Source organism: Pundamilia nyererei, unplaced genomic scaffold (assembly GCF_000239375.1).
Source record: "Pundamilia nyererei isolate P.nyererei 1_Seehausen unplaced genomic scaffold, PunNye1.0 scaffold00164, whole genome shotgun sequence".
Classification (NCBI taxonomy): Eukaryota; Metazoa; Chordata; class Actinopteri; order Cichliformes; family Cichlidae; genus Pundamilia; species Pundamilia nyererei.
In genome coordinates, this window is record NW_005187565.1 from 257,088 (window position 1) to 281,668 (window position 24,581).

The 24,581-nt window shown below is 40.9% G+C and overlaps 1 protein-coding gene across 2 annotated transcripts in view; it reads left to right on the forward strand.

The window, feature by feature from the left end:
* Window positions 1-5,613: 5,613 nt before the first annotated feature.
* tsnare1 (T-SNARE Domain Containing 1) overlaps window positions 5,614-24,581 on the forward strand; it is a 278,062-nt gene continuing 259,094 nt past the window's right edge. For both annotated transcript variants that reach the window (XM_005745725.1, XM_005745724.1), the window contains exon 1: window positions 5,614-5,712. The gene's annotated coding sequence lies outside the window, so the exon portion shown is untranslated. The remainder of the gene's footprint in view (window positions 5,713-24,581) is intronic.

Below are 24,581 nucleotides of genomic sequence, written 5' to 3' on the forward strand. Positions count from 1 at the left end.
AATACGGGACGTGTACTTTTGTTTCTAAATACGGGACGATTCCGTATTTTAAGGGACGGTTGGCAACCCTAGCGCAAACACAAGGGTGACTTGCAGCGTGAAGTGAAAAAAAGTGAAAGAGAGGGCAGGAGAAAGAAAAAAAACAAACAAACCCCACAGCTCCCAATAAGGAGCCGGCTCGCATTGTTCACTTCAAAGATCCGGCTCTAAGAGCCATTTCGTTCGTGACCGACCCATCACTAGTCAGAATGACTATTGACTATTTTTTTCCCAACTTCACACTAAGATATGAAAGTGTAATCTGATTAACCTTGAGCTGTACAAAATTCATTATAGTTGTCATGACAGAGTAAAATAAGCATATTTTCTACGTAACTTGGAGAAGGGTGGGGGGCATAGCTGTTCTTCATAATAAGTTTATTTGTTGGACTGCAGCAATTATTATTCAGGGACCTGTCAAGGCAAAATTGGCAGCAGAAGATGCCCAGACTGAGGGTGTATTCTGATACAATGATAAAAGATCACACAGTCAGGAAAAAATTATTCGAACCCCTACTGATTTTGTAAGTTTGCCCACTAACAAACAAATTATCAGTCTATAAAAAAAATCCAGAAAAATGTATTTCAAAAAAGTTATAAATTAATTCCCATTTTCATAAACAAAAATAAGTATTTGATCCCTTTGCAAATTGTGCTTTAGCACTTGGTCGCAAAACATTTGTTGGGAACCACAGAGGTCAGCTGTGTCTTGTATTTGGCTAAATATTTTGCACACATCTCAGGGGGGATGTTGTCCCACGCCATTTTGCAGATCCTCTCTATGTTTTGTGGTGGAAGCCAGAAATCTCGCTGATTGATCAAATACTTATTTGCATTTTCAAAAAAAAAATCAGATTATTAAATGAAATAAGTTTATAACCTTTTTGAAATGCATTTTTCTGGATTTTTTTATAGACTGATAATTTGTTTGTTAGTGGGCAAACTTACAAAATCAGTTCACTTATAGACTAAATTAAAAATCAGCAGGGGTTCAAATAATTTTTTCCAAGACTGTACAAGCAAAAGATGATCTAGGCGTTGTCACACCTTTTCATACTTGCCAAAAAGCAACAGTTGCTATCCGTCAGTGTAGTCCCAAATTACTCTTTTTATGGACCATTTGACATTACATTGTGTTTCATGTTCACAGCAACAGCTTCTAAATGCAAGTGCCAAACTTGGAATCAACTCCAGACCTTTCACCTGCTTAACTGATTGAGAAATAATTAAGAAACAGCCCCAGCCTCTCCATGAAACACCTTTGGAGAAAATTCTCTAATTACATTTGAGCCCCTGAAAATTGGGCACTTTCACTGAAAATGTTGGTCAATCCTCAAAGGTCATGCAGCATTGCTGTGCATTGCTTTGAATCAGAGCGAAGAGTCTGCATTTTAATTGCGTCTCTATTGTTTCTTTCAAAATCTATTGTGGTGTCTCATGTGAAGCCAAAATTCTGAATATTCTATCACTCTGAAAACATTTCTGAACCTAAGTGTATGGCTACTGTAATGCTTACAATGAAAACTGAGAACTTTCTGTAGGCAAAAACGGTTGACCTACTATGACAGTTGCAGGGAAGTGAATATCAAATTACAAAACCCTACCCTTTGTTAACAACAAATGTTAGGGTTAAATTCTTTATACGAAAATAAAAGTTGTGCAAGGGATTTGATTTGAAAGGTAACAAATCCAGCGCATGTCAGTAGACTGCAGACTGCTGTCAACTGGGTTTTGTTTTTTTGCCCCTCCCAGTTTGAACGAGTACTGTAGAACAAACATGTTTTAATGAGTCAAGCGAGATCAAAAAAATGAAAATGGCTGTGGGGTTTCTACTACTGTTTGGGCCACATTCAGATCCACTCCCAAGTTTTTCCCTTTATTTACCGAAGGTATCAATGCCAGATGAGAAGCATCCTTTTACTCTGGAAGAGGCTGTTAAAGTTGGGTCAGTGAGTCAGAGAATGGTCACTTCTGACCAATAACAGTCATACTGAGGTGAGTTATTGAAGATATGCTGAGCTTTTCAGCAGGGTGCTGTTTTTGCTGCTCTTAGTCTCTGTTCACCATGGTTAGTGAAACTCTGAGGCTTAGTGAATAAACTCTCATATGATGTGAGAATGTAATCAAACTTATTACCAGAGAAAAAAGTGTTATTTTTAGACACTTGAGCCTAACATTAATTGGTATAATATTAAGTTATAAACAGCTATTGTTGTTGTTTAGTGTCCTTTTGTCATCTGTCTGGGGACGGGATGTGGCAGTCTAATCTGCTAACAGTAAGTAACTGTGACAATGTTGGGAATGAATAAGCATTTGTATGCATGTTTTCATGTGTTAGAGCCCTGACTTCAAGTTCAGGAGATGATGGTTGAGGTGAGGAAGACGAGGATGACATTTTATTAAGATGCCAGTGGTGATGTCTCTTTCCTTCCCATTGTCATTTCTTTGGTGAAGTGTAACCCCTCTCTCAGAGGATAAAACATATTTATCCATATGGCTTGTAGGTGCAGACAGGAATCGAAATGTCCCTTCAGGGAATTTGAACAGCTACGACTTCTCTTGCCTTCTACCTCTGGCATAGCGCGCACATGCATACATAAAACGCCATTAGTCAGAAGGGAGATGCCTGTCCTGCCCACTGTATTCACAAACAGCGAACCTGCTCGTGCATTTATATATGTATTTTTAATGGATAAATTATTAGTTTATGAGAATGCATCCATTTGTTGACAGAATAATCTATGTACAGTGGGGCAAAAAGTATTTAGTCAGCCACCGATTGTGCAAGTTCCCCCACCTAAAATGATGACAGAGGTCAGTAATTTGCACCAGAGGTACACTTCAACTGTGAGAGACAGAATGTGAAAAAAAAATCCACATGGTAGGATTTGTAAAGAATTAATTCGTAAATCAGGGTGGAAAATAAGTATTTGGTCAATAACAAAAATACAACTCAATACTTTGTAACATAACCTTTGTTGGCAATAACAGAGGTCAAACGTTTACTATAGGTCTTTACCAGGTTTGCACACACAGTAGCTGGTATTTTGGCCCATTCCTCCATGCAGATCTTCTCGAGAGCAGTGATGTTTTGGGGCTGTCGCCGAGCAACACGGACTTTCAACTCCCGCTAAAGATTTTCTATGGGGTTGAGGTCTGGAGACTGGCCAGGCCACTCCAGGACTTTCAAATGCTTCTCACGGAACCACTCGTTTGTTGCCCGGGCGGTGTGTTTTGGATCATTGTCATGTTGGAAGACCCAGCCTCGTTTCATCTTCAAAGTTCTCACTGATGGAAGGAGGTTTTGGCTCAAAATCTCACGATACATGGCCCCATTCATTCTGTCCTTAACACGGATCAGTCGTCCTGTCCCCTTGGCAGAAAAACAGCCCCATAGCATGATGTTTCCACCCCCATGCTTCACAGTAGGTATGGTGTTCTTGGGATGCAACTCAGTATTCTTCTTCCTCCAAACACGACGAGTTGAGTTTATACCAAAAAGTTCTACCTTGGTTTCATCTGACCACATGACATTCTCCCAATCCTCTGCTATATCATCCATGTGCTCTCTGGCAAACTTCAGACGGGCCTGGACATGCACTGGCTTCAGCAGCGGAACACGTCTGGCACTGCGGGATTTGATTCCCTGCCGTTGTAGTGTGTTACTGATGGTGACCTTTGTTACTTTGGTCCCAGCTCTCTGCAGGTCATTCACCAGGTCCCCCCGTGTGGTTCTGGGATCTTTGCTCACCGTTCTCATGATCATTTTGACCCCACGGGATGAGATCTTGCGGGGAGCCCCAGATCGAGGGAGATTATCAGTGGTCTTGTATGTCTTCCATTTTCTGATGATTGCTCCCACAGTTGATTTCTTCACACCAAGCTGCTTGCCTATTGTAGATTCACTCTTCCCAGTCTGGTGCAGGTCTACAATACTTTTCCTGGTGTCCTTCGAAAGCTCTTTGGTCTTGGTCTTGGCCATGGCGGAGTTTGGAGTCTGACTGTTTGAGGCTGTGGACAGGTGTCTTTTATACAGATGATGAGTTCAAGCAGGTGCCATTCATACAGGTAACGAGTGGGGGACAGAAAAGCTTCTTACAGAAGACATTACAGGTCTGTGAGAGCCAGAGATTTTCCTTGTTTGAGGTGACCAAATACTTATTTTCCACCCTGATTTACGAATAAATTCTTTACAAATCCTACCATGTGAATTCATGGATTTTTTTTTCACATTCTGTCTCTCACAGTTGAAGTGTACCTCTGGTGCAAATTACTGACCTCTGTCATCATTTTAAGTGGGGGAACTTGCACAATCGGTGGCTGACTAAATACTTTTTTGCCCCACTGTATGCTTATGGTTACAGTATTTTTTTCTAATAAAAAAATGAAAATTACGGAGTGTAACTTTAAAACAGTAATAAGATACCAAATCACATACATACATACATACTATTTCACATGCTGCACATATGATATTTTCTCTTAGTACATTTCCAAAATCACTGCAGAGGTCTGATACCCCAAAGGTTGAGGCAGCCATGAATCACATCTTATTACCTAGTCATGGCCATTATCACACCAGGTGTTGTTTTGGACGGAACTTTAGGTGAACTCCATCTCAATGCTTTTTTTTCTATCAAATTGGAACCTGTGCAGAGGCATAGGAAGCGAGCACTTAGATCATCTACACCTACAGATCTCTGTCTGGGGCTGGAGTTAGCTCATCTGGCAAATGCAATTGCTTCTTCACATTTTTCCATTTGCTGTTTTCTGCTGTATGACACGATCCATACTGAGACATCCGCAAACTTAAACAAAAGAACCACGACATTCACACATATCAAACTGTCCTTGTTAGGAACCTGATAAAGTAGATTTGGAGTCATGGAAAGCCTTCAGGGAGACTTCTCTTTCTTGATCAGATATGTCATGTAGGTCCTGCTTTTTTGTTGCCTTTACTGTGGAAGAGTGGTTCACCACTCTAAAAGATTCTGGCAGTGTGCATATCAGGCTTTGAATCAACTAATCTGGATGAACCAAAGAAGACAATTGCTTGATGGGAAGGAACGAAACCACCCCTACTGTCTGATTTGAAACCACAACTAGGACAGGTCTGGTATATCTCCACAGCAGTCACAAGAGCTGGCTGGATTTACTTAGGATGGGTCAATAGAACAGGTGAAAATTTCAATTGTTGTTGTTTTTCTCCTAAGCTGCTTTAAGAAAAAATATTTTAAACTCTCACTTTTAAAATGTATGACCTGATCTTCAGATTTCTTTTGGTCTCTGTAGATAATTTCTCTGTTCTGTAGCGGTTACCAATTATCTGCATATAAATGAATGCAAGAACCCATCAATGATATTCACTTCATCTGTGCTGTATATGTTTAAAACTGTAATGAAAACTGTAATTCATATACAACTCTTTTAGATTTTCAATTGCTGAAGATTTCAGAACATATAGCTATTGTATAGGTACATAATACAGGGTATTAACCGACACAGTAGGTCTCAACTACAAATCCCACAGTTCTTTGCCAAGACTTAACCAGATCATATGACCAGGGAGCCGAAGCAGGTGGTTGGATCATATGATGTTGTCAGGCGAAGCTGAGGAAGAGCAGGATCTCTGAATCACTGAATCACAGCCCACATCAATCCCTACATTCAAAGGTAAAACTGGAGGAATCCCTCCTTTTCACCCTGCGTTTTTCAGCCTGTAGTGACTGTTTTAATGCTCCAGCCTCACACCGAGGCAGGAGGAAGAGGGGAGGAGATTAGTAGGGAGGAGAGTAGAAACAAAGATGAGGGGGATGGGAGGCCATCAGAGATGCGAGATGCCTTTTCGTTGCTTTCTGCAGACAACAAGAGAGCAGATGTTTGTTGAAATCTTTCTGCTGTAAACATATTGTGCCTGCAGGCTAAGTGAGGAGCGTGTGCTTGTAATGTTGTATGGATGCCATATTCTTTGAGATGTTCAGAGAAAGGATGGATGTGTGATAGTTATACTCACTTTCTCTTTTAAGAGCTCTCTCTGATAAAAGCTATCTGTTGTGTCTGTGATCATGTCATCCCTGGATAGTTCCTGTTTCCTGCTCTTATTTTTATTATTCTTGCGAAAGTAGGTTTGGGAATTAACCGGTTGCTTTTTGGACAGTGTTTTAGCATTCAGTTTCGTATCATTTAACAATGTTAAGGAGCCAGACAGCCCCTTTAATGGGCCTGTTTTTCAGGCTGGAACATGTTTTTATATTGTGTTTATACTTTAGACTTAAATATGAAAACACTGAAGGGCAGGCGCCCTGGAGATAGGTCACTTTGCTCAGTTTGCCATAGCAATTTAGCATGTCACATGTGTTTATGGGAGTAGATTAACTTTAGGTTTATGTTGCAAATAGATATATCTATTTTCTTTTTAAGTGTTTGATCTTTTAGGGTGGTATGACATGCCCAATATGAAGCTACACTCTATATCTGGCTAGCTTAGCTTAGCATGTAGACACACATAAAGAGTTAGAAACAGCAGATACTTACACCTAAATGACAGAAATGGCTAATAGCTTTAGCAAATTTACTGGGCGAGCATCTCCTGGCTGGAATTTCACAACAGCATAATAAAAAGCCTGTTATTAAGAGGAATTTTGAATCTCTCTAAGAATCCATTAAAAATGGCAAAACCTGCTGGCACCATGGGACTTACATGCTGACAGCTGTGTGTGTAGTACACATGATGCCAGCTAAAGTATCATGTAGTACATTTGCTAACTCTTTCCTAGCAAAAGAGCAAAGACACATTAATCCAGCTAGTAATTTGAAATACTGTAGATGATAAAAGTCTCATATGTGTATCCCCAAAAAAAAGGAGATATTGAACATAAAGACTATTAGAGATCATTTTCTTGTCTTTTCACCATATGAATAGAATAGAATAGCCTTTATTGTCATTGAACAGAGTACAATGAAATTGGACTCCCTCGGTGCAAGATTCAATAATAAATATAAATGTAAAATATAAAAAGTACAATAAAAATATCGCAAGTACTCAAACAATAGTAAGTACGATATATACAGGATAGCAGCATTAATATAATAACAGTATGAATAGCAGCATAATATAATGGCAGTGACGGTATGGTATAGCTAAGCAGGTTCAATTGTTTTTGTGCTTATTTACTACGGTGATAGCTCTGGGAAAGAAGCTATCCCTGAATCTGTTTGTCCTGGTTTTATGTGACCTGTACCGTCGGCCTGACGGTAATAGTTCAAACAGTTGGTTGCTGGGGTGAGAGTAGTCCTTGATGATATTGCCAGCTCTGCTGAGGTACCGAGAGTTTGCAGTGACCTCCAGGCTGGGCAGAGAGCAGCCAGTGATCTTCTGGGCTGTGTTGATGACCCTCTGCAGTACTTTCCTGTCTGCAGCTGAGCACCCTGCATACCATGATGTTATGCCGTACGTTAGGATGCTCTCTATGGTGGCTCTGTAAAATGTCACCAGCAGCCTCTCCTATATGGTAGGCTATATGGTAGGTCTAGATCATAGTTGTGTTATGGGTTCAGTGCTCTTATCATGGAGTTATATTTTGAGAAACTGACTTTCAGTTTTCTTTTTAGAGTTGCTGCTGTATAAGCTGCTGTAGAGCATGCATGGTCTAAAAAAAAAAAAGTAGCTGAGAAAACAATCTGCCCTCAAGGTTCTGGAACTTTTAATTATGTCACATAAGCCTTTGAGAATATGACAACGATGCACCACCGAACAATTGACATCCTGCTACACATCGTTGGGCTGACTCAGTCTCATCTACTGTCATCTACTCTCCCGTTTCTTCCTGTATTTTAATCTGTCTGCTATTTTTTAATGAAGTGATGAAGATGAAGAAAACTTGTTTTGGGATTTAGGCCCCTGTGTGGATTTCTGTTGTTCTTCCAATGGCTTGACAACACTTTTGGTAGTTAATGCATCAAAACAAATTATTACATTTAGTCTTTCTCTGAGTTGCTCGTGGAGGTGGAAGTATTTCAGTAAACTGAATGAGTTACCTATCCTGTTTCTCTTGAGTAAGTGAAAATAAACATAGATTATGCAGTTCCCTTACTCATTGTAATGGTTCTTGTTTTGGATTTTCGGTCTGAAACATTGCAGTTTAGTCCAGTCTCAGTCTCAGTGCTTTTCCAGCCTCATATCTAAAAGCAGTAGGTAGCAGTTTTCAGCTCTGATAAAACCTACTGTGCACCACCTGTCCAGCACCAAACACAAATTTGACACAGCTAGAGTCAAATGCAAAATGTGTGAAAAAAACAGTCAGAAAAAACTGTGGTGTCCTCCACCTGTAAAACCATTCTTGTTTTGGGTGTTGTCTCATTGTTGCCCCTGTATTGAATCTGTTGTGAATTTAATCAAAGCAGCTTAAACTGGTAACACCCCCTCTGCTACTGAAGTGAGCAGACTGATATCTCTGAAGTTGAATTTACTTTTTTGTTTGTGTTCCTTCTGTAGTTCTTTACCCACAAAGTCCGAAAGTCTCAGTTTAGTTTTCTGATTACTTTTAGGATATAACTGGTTAGTTCTGTTTGTGTCCATTTACCCTTAACCCCCGATCCCCACCCCCCACCTTTTTCCTGTTCCATGACTGACTTGTTGTGTCATTGACTTGCTTGTGTATCTCCTCGCCCTATGTTTCCTGTGCTTTTTGTATTTGCATTCCTAGTGATTTTTGGTATTTGGATTGCCTTGCATTGTTCTTTGATGATTTTGGATTTCTGGACAACATTTATCTCTGAACTATCAAATGCCTGTCTCCTGTTCAAATTAATCTACTGTAAAATTCGGGCAGTGTAATATCATAATACAAGTAACTAAAGGTCAAGGTCACTATACTAGTTTGGAAGAATACTCTACTAGTCTAGAACAAATGTTCTGTTGGACTCAATAATTATGTGAGCTTGAGTTGAATTATATGCAAAATAAGCAAGGGGGTTAAAAATACCCAATGACTGCAGTAACTATCGCAATTCCTGTCAAAATGAATACAGTATATTGACTCATCTGATGTAAAGGATGAAATCTGAACTAAAACACACCCAGAAATTCAGCTGTGTCAGCATGACATGACAGCTTAAATCTCCATTTCATTTGTAATGTTTACATATGGCTCCTATTCAGAACTGCCATCTGCTGTGGTATCTGCACAAATACATGATCATGCCTTGACATAACAGTTACAGCCCCAGTGCGTAAATAATTAGCTGTTGTTTGTCATTGCGAGATTATCCCAACAGTGAAACAGTGGGTAGATCTATTGTCCACTGGCTATCATGCAGGTAACAGTAAACAACTGTTTATTTATATTTTCCTCCATATTTACTGACAAGTTCTGCCAAAAAAACAAACAAAAAAAATGGACAGAATGGTTTGCTGACTAAAATCTGATGTATTTCTAAACAGAAAATCACTCTCTCTCCCCCACCAGCCTGAGCATTGGGTTATTCTGTGTTTTTTAATACATTTTTAATAGGTTTTAGGAAACAGCCTGTAACCATAGACTGTATATAAAACAAGGATCTAGTGACCCTGACATCAGCTTTTGGTTTTGTAATGTGCCGAAAAGACTGTTTGAATCAAAAGTTGGAGTACTAGTTATCAGCTAATGCTAGATAACTAGATTAAGAGTTTGCATCCAGTCTATGGGTACAATACAGAGACGACCATACCTGCTAGCCACAGACCTTTAAACATAACATTTTTACTTACCAAAACTCAAAAACTCAAGTAAACCCTGCTTGGAACATTTGTACCACATCATATTTTTCAGATATATGCACATTTTTCACATTTCTTTCATCTAAGAAATATTGTAAAATACAAAAAACAAACAAACCTCTACACCTTGGACCTTTTAGTACATTTTCATTTTCTCCCATGCAGTATTGTAACTCACTTTTCATGATTACCACTCAAGCCTCCTTGCACCTGAACTGGTTCAGAATGCAACAGTTATAATGTTTTAGCAAAAACTAGCAAGCAATAACCTATCCCCCTTGCTTATGGTACCCTTCACTGGGTTTCAGTGAAATTCAGAATTTACTTTGCAGTTTTATTAATCCCATAGCAAGCATTTCATGAGAGGCAGGAATGGTATTTCAGCAGTCTAATCCTTCTAATCACCTGACCACGGCCGTTTAACTGTAAGACACATTTTAATTCCAGAGGCGATCACACTTTTGAGGTTGTAGCTCCTAAACAGGTCATCACTTCATTCACTTTAATTAACTGCTAGAAAGTTGTTCTTATAGATTTACTTAAATATTTTTCTGTGGTTCACATTGTTGCTTGTATGTCAGTATGTATGTTTGAATGTATATAACAACATGTGTACATATATATGTACTGTATGTTGGATAAGGGATGAGTGCATTTCTTAAATGTCTTAATGTTCTTAGAGAATTCAGTGGCCTAAGACCTGCCTATATGGTCATGATATTGTGTGTTTTTTGACTCAAGAAGTGACAATAAGCTTAAATAAAATTCTGTCATCACAAGCTCTGGTACTTTAGGTATCTGATGAAAATCCCACTCTCTCACATCCATCTGGGAAAACATGGCACTCTGATGCTGGCAATGCTTCAGGTTGGGTGGAAGTTATGTGGGAGGAGATTGTGCAGGCTATGCTTGCTACGATCATAATCCAGGTCTGGATAAGTGATGCAAAACTAAGAGCTGAATTAAGTAACGAGGTGTATGTGGTAGAGCCTTTAAGACTTGTAAGATCCAGGTAGGATGTACTACAGATCAGACTGTTACTGCATATCCCAACACCCACAGTGCAATCTGTTTCTGGACCACCTCATCACTGCTGAACAGGAGTATGCTTTCAGTCCCCAGTCCTCAGTTACAGCAATATTCTAACCGTGTCATGTGTCCATAACAATTTGTCCCTTGCATTTTTTTCACAACAGTCATCCAGGTTTTATCCCCAGGGGGTCAGTTAATATTACTGGTACTATTTCACTTACACACAAGGATTAGTCTTTATTTGTTTCTTGTACTAAAGTAGTTTTTAGTGACTAAAATTGTCTAGCAAGTAAAGGCAAGATTGAAAAGGAAGTGAAGAAAAGCCAAACAACAAGGTTCCAGCAAGATACAAACTAGTTTGTCTAAACTGCAACCAACACCTAATCTAGACTTTCTGGGTCTCTAAAAGGGTATTGGCTGGTGCATCACCCAAGTGTGACACCATAGGTGTAGTGGATAGATACAGAGGTGGTATCTCATAAATCAGCATTGAGAATGTCTGGTGTCTCTGTGATACAGATTATACCATGATAGTGTATTTCCACTGATACAACATGACAGCAGTCAATTTTCCACTGCAACATGGAGCATTTTTACTCAACATCAATTTTACAAGGAAATTACCAAAAAGGTTTTTGAATTGTGAAACTGAAAGAACATTTTTCGAGCTTACTGCAGCATAAGCTTATTTTGGACACACTGTACTTTTGTTAGTTATATAACCACAATCCCCAAAATGATGCTCTATAAAATGTAAATAAAAAATGATTCACAAATTTCACACACCCACATTTGTTTCACATTAGAACATAAAAGATGTATCACCTGTTTAAACTGAGACATTTTACTAGATGATAAAAAAAATACAAATTTATTTTAAATTTGATGTCAGCAACATGTCTCAAAAAAGTTGGGTGGGGAAACAAAATGCTGGAAAATTAAAACAGCTCAACAAATATTGTATAAGTTATTAGGTTACCTGGCAACAGGTGAATAGCATGGTTGGTTATAAAAACTACATCTTAGAGAGGCAGAATTTTTAAAAAGTAAGTAAAGGCAGAGGTTCTAAAAAAAGTACATGATAGCATCAAAACAATACAGAGAATATGGAGAAATGGCCAATATTGACAGCCCCTGATCTTCAGTACTGCATTTTAAAAAAAGGCATGTCAGAAAGGATTCTGTCAACGAAAAAATTGCATAGGGTCAGGAACACCTGCAGAAATCTTGGTCATAGTTCACCATGCTATGCACAAATGCTTAACATTTAAGCTCTTTAAGGAATGAAGAAGCCATATGCAAACATGACCTGGAAATGCCACCATTGCCTCTGGGCCAAAGCTCATTTAAAACAAACTAAGGCAATGTGGAAAACTGTTGCGGGGTCACTTAAATCGAAATTTGAAATTCTATTTGGAAAACATGGGCGCCACATATTCTGGACTAAAGAGAAGAGGATATTTAATCATCACTTTTATCATCGTGCACCTCTGGTGATTTGGGGATACATCAGTGCCCATGGAACTGGCAGCTTGTACATGCGGAAAGGCACCAGCTGTACTGAAAGTTATACACCAGTTTTAGAGCAGCATATACTCACATTCAAATTGGGGAAGCTCATTGCTTATTTCAGCAGGAATGCTGAACCACACACTGCGTCTATTACAACAAAATGGCTTCATAGTACACACAATAGAAAGTTAATAATGTATTGAAAAATGTGACAAAGAACAGTCACGAGTGTTGAACTGCTGTATTTCTGTAGCAAAATTCTATTTCCAGTTCCCAGAAATTACAGACTGCTCTTAAAAGAAGAGGGGATGACACTGTCCTAAACATGGTACTGTTCCAACTGTTTTGCAATGTGTTGCTGCCATCAAATTCAAATTAATTTAATATTTTTCTTAAAATGCAACTTTCTCTCACATTAAATTTTTATGTTTTCTGTTGGGAATAAAATATTAGTTTTTTTAGTCCACTCAGACTTGCATGTTTCTTATGTACAACACTGTAAAGTTTAATTATAGCCAACAGGATGTAATCTCACCTTTACCCTTGTTGTAACACGGTGCATCATATTGGTATGCAAACATTTTCTTTCTGCGACTCAGAGAATGAGCATTGTAGCTCACCTAATAATGTAAGTAGCTGACTTGAATGCTAAATGGCAACAGAGACCCCTTGCTAAGGACAGGGTAGAAAAGGAAAGGAGGCCTTTTCTGGATTTAATTTGTGGATTCAGGGAGACAAGAGGCCCTGCCCTCAGAGATAACAAGGCCGGGCTCTGTGATGTGTGAATAATGGCTGGACAGAGGTTTAGAAATCATTAGAATAATCAGTCCTGATGTGGATGGAGATGGACCAATACAAGGGATGCCTAGTGATGGCTGATGTACTAATTAAAATGCTGCTGGTGCACTGTTCTCGTTTTCCACAACGCAGACATACTCTGTACCAACCTCTGCCTGGGAGTTTTGTTTTAATATGCTCCTGCTCATTGTTCCATCCTGATTTGCCTATTAAATTTTATTCATTCATTCATTCATTCATTAGAATTACATGTTTTTTCTTGTTCTCCGTTGTAGCGGAGCGCTGCTGGAGAGTTTTGATTGAGCAGCATTTTACCTTTTCTTTCAGTTGTACAGTTAATCTTTCAGCAGCATTTAAGCTGTAAGTCATTGCAGCTGTTGAGTATTCAGCATTTTTGAGGTTTTATTGCAGTCGGCTACTCATCTTGCTGTCTGCCAGATTGGAAACTCCATTGATCATATCAGATTTGTTAAGTAATTGATTGTTACTGGTTATTAACCTTCCAGAACTTTGGACCCACTTGCCAGCCACTGAGAACAGCCTGTAATCAGTCACAACTGGCAGCCGCTAATGAAATTAGTTCCTGGTTCTGCCTCACAACTTTGTTTGTTCCACAAAGTATTGGCAAGGGCATAGAGATGCCATGGTTTACTCTCCCCAGAGAATGAAGTGATAGAACAACAGAATGCAGATAATGAGCTGCTGCGTCATTGTTGTCACTTTGTAATTACTCATGTGTCTGACCAAAATATAGAGAACATTAAAAGTTATACTTTTTTAACTACCATCGACGGAGAGGATGAAGACATGGACATGATCACTGCACAAAAAACCAGCTTTACGGGCCATTATGGGCCATTCAGCATCCATCCATGCACCCAACTAACTCGCCTAGATTTGGCATTTTGTAATTCTATCATTGATAAAACAATGTCTTAAAACTTCAATACTTTAGAACAAGCGATAACTGTAAATATTGAAATCGTGGCCCTTGCCCTTTCTCGAATTGCACATTATACCTTACGTGTAAAGCTTCTCTTTGACCTGGGAGCTTGAAGGGTGAGCTTTCATGTTTGCTTCAGCATGCAACAGTTCCTGGAATTTGTCTGTACGTATTTATATAGTTAAAGCCAAGAAATCACTAGTGACCAAGGAATGTATGAAGTACATTCCAGGGGCCAGAAACAATTAAGCTAGGTGTCTTATATGCATGTATGTGTAAATGTGTTAGTGAAGCCTCTTTAATCCTCTAAAGCCTGACCTGTCGCTGGCATCAGACATTTTTCAATGGGGCGATCGTGGCTCAAGAGTTGGCAGTTTGTCTTGTAATTGGAAGGTTGCCGGTTCGAGCCCCTGCTCCGACAGTCTCGGTCGTTGTGTCCTTGGGCAAGACACTTCACCCGTTGCCTACTGGTGGTGGTCAGAGGGCCCGGTGGCACCAGTGTCCGGCAGCCTCACCTCTGTCAGTGCGCCCCAGGGCAGCTGTTACTCCCGTAACTCCTGAACCATTTCTTCACTTGGAAAGAATTCCAACTTCTGAAAGCACTGAACTGTGCTTTCAGTGATATTAGGGTTATTATGGTAATCCCAGACACAAGAGAGAGTGACTGAGCATGATGGAGGTCTCCTCGCTGCATATGACCCTGATACTGTGGCTTCTCTGAAAAACAAAGCCTTAAATCAAAAGTGCTTAACTCCCTGGTATAACTCAAAAACATACGCCTTAAAGGAAATAACCCACAAACCTAAGGGGAAATTTTTACCTAAATAAAAATTTTACTATTAGTGGAAAAAAAAATTCATAACCCTCCCACAGGGTCATCATTTTTAAAGCTACTTTCAGTACCGATATTTATTTAGTCTCTAAAATAAACCGGATAGGGAACATCTTTTGGAAGAATTGTGTTGGACAATGGTGATTATTTTTCTGCTGGCATGTTGAATTTATCAGCTATCTGTACTTTTTTACCTCTTAACACCCACTATTTCAGCAACAACTAGTTTGTGTAGCGCTACAATGTTAATAATGACACAAGAAAAATAATTTTGAAATCTGTTCTGTCCTTTCCTTTTTATCAAAACATACCAAACACAACAACGAAGAAGACCGTTCGTTTAAAGCTTGCATTGTTAGCTTACTGTCAATTGATTATCAGCCTAAAAACTGGTTTCCGTAGCTGTTTTTGTAATTCTCATTTCAAACCTCTTCTTTAAGTGCAATTTCCACCATTATGCTCACCTGTCTGTGTATATCATCTGCTGTATTCTCCAGAACCAATTTCATTGCAATAATTGCAATAATCAATCATGTTTGCTTTCAACATTTTCCACAGATTAGTCTGAGCTTATCAGTAGGCAAAGCAGGCCCATTGTTTCCAAAAGCATGACCGTATGACTGATTGGCATTGTGTCGGGTGATGCCTCTCATCACCCGACACAATGAAACGAGATCATCATAACCAGAGAGTCAGCTTTTGTTGAGACTTGACTGAGTTGCATGTTATCACCTAGTTCCAACAATTTGACTACATGACATGTGAAATCTGGATGTTACAGAATATTAAAAGGGAAGTGATGGCCGTTATACAGTGGCCAGTATTACCAGAATGTACTAGGCTGATAAAAGACTGCCTGATAGTGGGTTTGGAATGTCTTGCTGTGCATGTGGTGATTTCGGGCTTGAAAAGGGTCTTCATACTGGTGTCTGTTTGTGTTTGTAAGTGCTGAGGTCTGTTCCCCACAATTGGGATTGTGTAGCCATGGTGACGGCTGTGAGGGACTGTGAGAAAGCAATCTCCAGGAAGTCATAGCTGCAGGGTGAAGCATATGTAGCATGAGGATGGCACCAGAAGGACGCATCGTAGATGTCCAGTTGGCCATCTGTTGTGGTCCTGCAGACAGGGCCAGGAAGCTCTCCCCACACCCCCTCCCTTCCTCTGAAAACACACAGAAAGATTGACATTTTCAAATACCAGGGCCCGGGACAGCACTTGCTGCCCCGCGGGAGTTCCTCAGCACATCCCAGACACTGAGCTTCAGACACTCTCAGTGGGAGTTCCAGAAAACATCCTCAAGTGGAGTGATGACTCCATGTGGTGCATTTATTGGTGTGCAGAATGAGAGTGGAAGTGGCCACAGCATGGCTCACTCATCGGCCAAAGATCATTACTCTTCCTTATCGCTGGCCAAGTCCTTAGGCTTTTCCACTCTGCTCCAAACAGGGAAACCATTACCAGACCAAGTCACTGGAGGCCTGTCCTAAAGGAAGAAAGCTAGCATTACACTGCTGGTAGGATGTTGGTGTCACTTCTATAAGATCTAGTATACTATAAATAAATTACAAACACTGTGGAATTTCTTATGATATCAAACTAATCATTTAACAGCGTCATAAGTTATTATAGGTGATAAACTTAACAGTATATTTAATAGTAAGCCAAACCATATTTTCTTTTGTGTCATTGTTTTCTGTTTAACCCCCTTCCACCAATACACACACACGCACACATATACACACCTTGTTAAAACATCAATTAACTATGACAAATAATTTAAAAAATGGAATAAATACATGGAATTAATCGCGTGTTTTTGGAAAGCTGATTTCAAATTCACACCACATTCAGACCTGATTACTTGCTGAATTTAAAAAAAAACAAAACACTTTACTTTGCCAAACAGGTTCTTTTAAAGTAGGCCAGAAATCTCAAAAAAGCAACACATCATGCTACGATCTAAAGAAACTCAACAACAGATGCGAAACAAAGTTACTGAAATCTGGTTTTGTAACCCTTTCCACACTGATATTTCTGAGGCTTTTGAGACTTCAGCAAGCCACAGTGAGAGCGACTGTCCACAAATGGAGAAAACCTGAAACAGCCAAACAAAATTGCTCCAAGACTACATCTGCGACTATATCAAACCCAGAACAGCATCTAAAGGACTGTTGGCTTCACTTGCCTCATTTAAGCTCAGCTTTCATGATTCAGCAATAATAAGAAAGAAACTGAACAAAATGCCAACTGTGGTCGTTCCAAGGTGAAAATAACTGCAGACCAAAAAGAGCACAAAGGTTCATCTCATGTTTAATAAAAACATCCCCAAAACTATAGGGAAAATATTTTCTTGACTGATCTGCCCAATATGTTATAAAAACAAAAACAAAACAAAACACTACCACAAAACTACCACAACAGTCAATCATTGTGGTGGTAGGGCTGCTTTGCTGCTTCAGGACCTGGATGCTCTCTAGAAGAAAGTCCACAAGTAGAGTGTCTGGGCATTATTCGTCCAGACTTAAATCAGACCTTAAACAGGATTTTAATGCCCCCCAAAAACCCTTGAGTGTGATTGAAATAAAGCAGTTTTGCCAGTTATTACAAATGCTTTAGTGCAGTTCTTGCTGACAACAGTGGTACAAACAGTTATTAGGTGAAGGAGGCAATTACTTTCTCACACAGGGCCAGCTGGATTTAGGAAGCTTTTCCACCTTAACAAACGAAATAATCATCACAGTCAACACAGCATTTTGGATTAACTCTGATTAGCTTTGTGTAGCATTAAAAATGTTTGGCTAACCTGTGATATTTAACTATCATAAAATAAAGCAGGCATAACATCAGAACACTCACTGTGAAACAATTTGAACCATTTATTGCTTCAATAATATAAATGCAAAAAAAAGTAGAACAGTGAAAATGTATCACACTTTCCACATTTGCCTACTCTTCGCTAGACTTCTCTGTCCTTCTGTGTTTTGTCCACAATACTCTGCAGCATTGTGGGTGAGTCTGCAGCCCCTGAGCTCTCCTACTCAAGCCTGACACTCATTCAATTCAGCTGCTCTGCTCTGGATTTCAGTTTTTACTTGCTTGGAATACTTCTCCGTTTGGGCTGTGCTCATCGACGGTTTTCGCAATGCTCTCCACTGCCAGCAACAGGTCTGGTTCTCCATGTGTCATCCACTCTGGCCTGTTCTGTTCTGGCTCAATATCCCATAACTGACGTATTCAGGCCTACAGTAATTATTTTTCTCTTATCTAACTCATCTAATCTAGCAAGTTCCGGCTGATGATGTAGCAGGCAATAAGCAACAATAAGTCACTAGGCAGTCAGTCATGATTGTTATTTTAAATGAATTTCCATGGAGTCAAAATGACCCCTGATGTTCTTCTAGGTATAAACAGCCTTTATTATTCTATTCAAAATTCCATGATGAATAGACTCTCAAAACTATCATTTGGTTTTGTTTTAACAGAGTTCCATGATTTTAACATGCCAAAAGAGTCAACATCACCAATTTGGCAGTAAGCTCACACTTAGAGTAGTCAGTACTGCTGTGCAAAACTTTGTGATCGATCCAAAAACCAAGTAAACACAGAGCAAGTATTGCTGATAGCAATACTGATAGCAATACATTTATCCTATGAGGCCAGTTTATATAGAGGGAGCAATGTGACATGATATTTGACACAAATCATCATCAGTTTACAAATTCTGAACATAATTTAAGTCACCGTGAATTTTCTTATTTTGAAACTGGGTTTTTGGAGACCTGGACTGTAAACGTGCCTGTGTCTAAAGCACTTTGAATCAGCTTCTGTTGTTTAAATCTGCTATAGGCTATAAATTAAATCATTTTCAATAAATATAATACATTTCAGACATGTTCAAGGTATATTTTGTCAGTGTGCTACATACTGAACTGAGATTCAATTCTATCTATCATAGTATCAATTTAATATCAATATCAGCATTGTTATAGATAGTATTGATATTTATCCATCATCCATTTCTATCAGCAAGTGTCGGCAGACAGCTGTGCTTTAGTGTCTGCTCTTTAACTTCCAGTTTGAACGTTGGAGGGTCAAAGCCACAGCAGTCTGAATGTATCAACTTGATGGGTTTTTTTTTCGTTGTGTTGTCCCTCACTGCAGCACATTATGAAAAAGCTGCCTAGCCCCAAGGAACTGTAAGAGAAGGGTTTGTGTATTTGATTTCACTCAGACAACTGAAGCCTCATTAACTATCAGAAGCTGTGCTTTATCTTATAATGCAGACTTTTTGGTTGAATATTGAGTTTGAAATTGATATGTGGCTGTTTACCAAGCAGCAAAAGTATAACTATAAGCAGTATAACATGAAAGGAAACATGTGATTTTTAACTTTATCACAGTGCAGCATGAATGTGCTCGGGTCTGTTGAAAGGGCTTTGTTGGCTTTGCTGATGAAATCATCCAAGCGTAGACTAAAAGACCTTTGTTTCATTTTGATTCTCTTCCCTTTTTTTGGTGGTGAGGTATGACGATAGTAACGTGACAGCTCACGTGCATGCAGTGGAAGAAAAACATGTTCATGACTTCACATCCTGTGTCTGATGTCCTTGTGCTTCTGTTGAACCAAAAAAGTGTCCCTCTGACATATGAGTTGTGTTATTATGCTTCAGCCTCAACTTTAATCCAATGCCCTGTGGTTATTTCCTTGTTTTCTTTTTTCTTCTTTTTTTCCAAGGACCATCATTCTAAAAATACAATCAGCTGAGATGGCTTTTGAAGAGCCTGACTTGAAATATTACTGTAGGTATGTGGGTGTATGTTACACAACCCTGAGGAAACATAATGGCTGCTTTTTTTCAAAGGTCAGATGAAAAGGAGGCTAGATAAAGTCTACCGCACGCTTGGCTGTCCTTTAAAGAAAGGCCACGGCCAGATTGGGAGTGAGAGTGAGAGAAGCTTAAGGAAAAGAGAACAGTTCTTAAGCACAGATTAGTAAGAGAAGTTTGTGGAATAATGAACAGTTTCCCCTTAGGACCATCACCTGCTCCACGCTACATTCGCATGCATGAGAGCCAGCAAAGTGCGGCCGAAAACTCTCATCCTGCCATTGACAATCCAATCAAATAAGTGCAGAGAGGACAACCTTTCTGGTCCTTTCAGACAAATGAAAGTAGTGTGACACTTTAGCCTTCTGACTCAAGGTCACCTTTCACTAAAGCAGTTTGGTCTCACTGCGACTAAAGTGTTATTGGTGCATGTCTGACTGAGCAATTTTTCCCCACTAATAAAGATTCAGCTGGTTCCTTTCAGACACCGAATAACCACTTAAAGTATCGATGATTTAACGTCAAGCTTAATGGAACATTTCCATTTCAAGCAACTCAGGGCCCATATAAGGGTTCCTCCGAATCTGACTGGACCAAATTCTGACTTTGCTTGAACACAGTCATGGGAAAAGGTGCAGTTTGGGCCAGATGTGTCAGATAATGAATGGCGAAGCTCTGGGAATGATGTTTAGACACTTTGGAATTTCAGGAGCTGTCCAACAACTTTAGCAAACAGATTATTTGCCTTTACTGTAGTATCAAATGAAGGCAGGATGTGCACTGCTGTCTTACTGCTTTGCAGAAAGACTAAGAGGCAGATGTAATGCGTGACCTTTGCATTGCTCAAGTCTAAATAAGGACGTAATAAAGTTCAACCTGAGCTTTGTAGAACAGTTCAGTGTGACTGTAGAGTAGAAGTGAACCCAAATGAAACAGTTATCTCCTGTTGTTTCTAACTAATGCATGTCTTGTGTAAGTACAAATTCAGATCCTTTAATTCAGATATGTTTTAAGAGTATGCAACCTGTAAATCTTTACAGCTGAGGTCACTGATTAAGATACTGGTTTTAATTAAAATGTGATAATTTATTTGTAACAGCTTAATTTTTACAGGCTTTTACAATGGCTGTCAGGGAATGCTGTGTGGCAGGCAGGAGTAGGACCCAAGATGCAGGCACAGACTCGAGGGATGAACTCAAAAAACTCAGCTTTATTTGCTGACAGGGGAAAAGCATACAAAACTAAACTGGGAAATATAAACTTACACTTGACGGAGAGGCACACAAGGAAACACACAGCTTGCGGGACGACGCGACACTGACTCAGAGAAACACAGGGTTTAAATACACTGGGAAGCAACGAGGGGAATGAGACACAGAAGGCGAGCACAGCTGGGGGAAATCAGAACTGACGAGACAAGGAAGCGTGAGATAAGACAGAGACCTTCAAAGTAAAACAGGAAACATAACACAGATTGAACAAAACAGAAAACAAAAGCAGGACACAGGAAACACCAGAGCCCAAGAAAGTAGCCCAAACACAGTCCAGTTCAGTTGGCCGACCACACGGAAGGCAGTGGCGGCGACGTGGAAACTGTTCCGAAAAAGTTCAGGAGGCCGGCTGGGCGGAGGCACTGGCAGTGACGTAGTCCATGACGGCAATGACGTCCAGTCATTGGCCTGGAAAGTGGCCGGACAGGACGTGCAGGACGAGCAGGCCAGACAGGACGTGCAGGACCAGACGGCACGGAGACCTCAGGCGCAGACGACGCTAGATGGAGTGAGGCAGGACCAGATGACGCTGAAGGCGAAGACTCGGAGGCGAAGACTCAGAGGCTGGACCAGACGAGCGCGAAGACTCGGAGGCTGGACCAGACCAGGGTGGCCGCAGGTGGTGGGGCTGCAGGCGACGGCGTGGGAGCCGCAGGTGGTGGGGCTGCAGGCGATGGCGTGGGAGCCGCAGGTGGTGGCGCTGACGGCGAGGCAGATTGCTGGACGGGCCACTCGGACCCTCCAGTGGAGGCAGGAGGCTGGACGGGCCCCTCGGACCCTCCAGCAAGAACAGGCGGCTGAGCAGCTAAGTGAGCTTGTGGCTGAGCAGCTGATGCAAAAAATATAGCTCCAGAATAAATAGTCCCATGGCCCGAAGTCCCCCAACACCTCCCACAGGACACCCCGAGGGGGTGTCCTGTGGGAGGTGTTGCGGGAATATGGGGTGTCTGACCCATTGCTACGGGCCATTCGATCCCTATACAACCGTTGCAAGAGCTTGGTTCGCATTGCCGGCAATAAGTCGGACTCGTTCCCGGTGGGTGATGGGCTCCGCCAGGGCTGCCCTTTATCTCCGGTTCTGTTCATAATTTTTATGGACAGGATTTCTAGGCGCAGCCAAGTGGCGGAGGGCTTTCGCTTTGGTGGCCTCAGCATCTCATCTCTGATTTTTGCAGATGATGTGGTTCTGTTGGCTTCATCGGGTGAGGGCCTCCAGCTCGTACTGGAGCGGTTCGCAGCCGAGTGTGAAGCAGCGGGAATGAGGATCAGCACCTCCAAATCTGAGGCCATGGTTCTCAGCCGGAAAAGGGTGGAGTGCCCACTCCGGGTCGGGGATGAGTTCCTGCCCCAAGTGGAGGAGTTCAAGTAGCTGTGGGTAGTGACCGAAAGAACGAGATCGCGGATACAAGCGGCAGAAATGAGCTTCCTCTGAAGGGTGGCTGGCCTCTCCCTTAGAGATAGGGTGAGAAGTTCGGCCATCCGGGAGGGGCTCAGAGTAGAGCAGCTGCTGCTCCACATCGAAAGGAGCCAGCTGAGGTGGTTCAGGCATCTGACAAGGATGCCCCCTGGGCGCCTCCTGGGTGAGGTGTTCCAGGCATGTCCCACCGGGAGGAGGCCCCGGGGCAGACCCAGGACACGCTGGAGAGATTATATCTCTCGGCTGGCCTGGGAACGCCTTGGATTCCCCCGGATAAGCTGGAGGAGGTGGCTGGGGAGAGGGAGGTCAGGGGCTTCTCTGCTTGGGCTGCTGCCCCCGCGACCCGGCCCCGGACAAAGCGGATGAAAATGGATGGATGGATGGCCCGAAGAAAGAGAAAAAGTGTCCATTTCGCTCACCACAGCCGGCTGTTTTGACATCCCGGGATCCGGCTGCGGGGTGACATGACTTCCTCCTCGGTGATGGCTCCAATGGGCCGGGCAACTCCAAGTCCGGCAGGCTGGGCAGCACATCTTTCTCCGAGTTGGGTAGGTGAGCGGTAGCAACAGGGGGATGCAGATGAAGCTCATTAAGGAAAAACTCCTGTATGAGTGGGTGAAGTGAGTCCCAAAGCCAGTGGAGACCAGAAACCAGTCGCTGTAGCCGGTTCGCTACAGCACGCTGAATTTCCTCCCCTGGATGATTCAGCCACAGGTCACATAATTTATCCACTGAATAAATTATATCCTCCCTGAGCTCATCAGACGGGGCAAGTGCTGTTGGGTCCATGTACTGGTCGCGTCGTTCTGTCGGGGAATGCTGTGTGGCAGGCAGGAGTAGGACCCAAGATGCAGGTACTCAGACTCGAGGGATGAACTCAAAAAACTCAGCTTTATTTGCTGACAGTGGAAAAGCATACAAAACTAACAATGGCTTGTACAACCTCACCACAATGTGCATGTGGGACCACTGGGAGATATCCTACAGTTTTTGGCACTGGGACAGCAGATTCTCTGGGTACTGTGGATTGCAGGGCATGTATGGATTGGGATTGTTCCAAAACATCCACTATGTGCTTGATTGGATTATGACATGTGGAATTTGGAGGCCAATGCAACTATGTGGCATTTTTGACCAATTTTGTGGTATGCTTAGAAAGGCTTCTTCTGTGGGGAGTGGCACTGGAGTCTTAGCCTATAAAATCATTCATGTCATTCCTGTGCTTTCCAATTCATCTATTACTGGTTTTAATATTGATTTGTGTATGGTATGTAAATAAACTTTGGACATAAAGTAGAAGAAAATTAATAAAGAAATCTTTAGGAACAATGCATCCAAATGCAGAAAACTAACAGTTCTTTGCTTAGCTACAGCGGAGGGACAGGCTGAAAATGAGTATAGGACAGGTAGTAAATAGGAAAAGTCAAATACCTAGCTCTTGCTGTGCGTTCAGCTACAATTATTAAACAAAAACTATTACTGTTGGAACTGAAGAAATACATTATATTCAGCAGAAGAAAGAAAGAAACTTCTTGTGAAACGGCATCAAAGTCTAGAAAGTAGGAGGGTATCGAGATCAAGCTGTCATGACCAAACAGTGATTGTGAATCGTTTGTGTGAGACTGATGGTTACACTAATGCTTATATACCCATGATTGGTCATTACCATATTATTGTTCATTTTTCTTGAGTCAATGTTTTTTTTTGCTTTTGGTTACGTATTTACTAATATGACATTCCCTCTCTTTTTAAACTAGTTAATTTTATTAGCTTATTCATTTATGAGTTGATCAGGTATGACATTACCAGTGTCAGAAAGGTGCACTGTCATGCTATGCAGATGGCATTTGCTCTTTCCCCATCTTTTCCTGAGGTTATTTATTTTTCATTACCTTTTCACTTACCATGAGTGAAAGATTCAGACATTTCCCCTTCACACACAGGAAAAAGACTGTTATATAAGATAATAAAAATATACATTTTAAAGAACCCAGAAAGTCAAATTTTTATAATTTACTCTTTCAACAACCTCTATGCCTCAAGTGCATCCTGTCATCATAACACTCTCAGACAAATTGAATATTGTATTTTTTATCTGTTGGAAAAAGGGAGGAAATCTGCTCTGAATAAAAACCTGTTTTGTTTTAGGGCGGG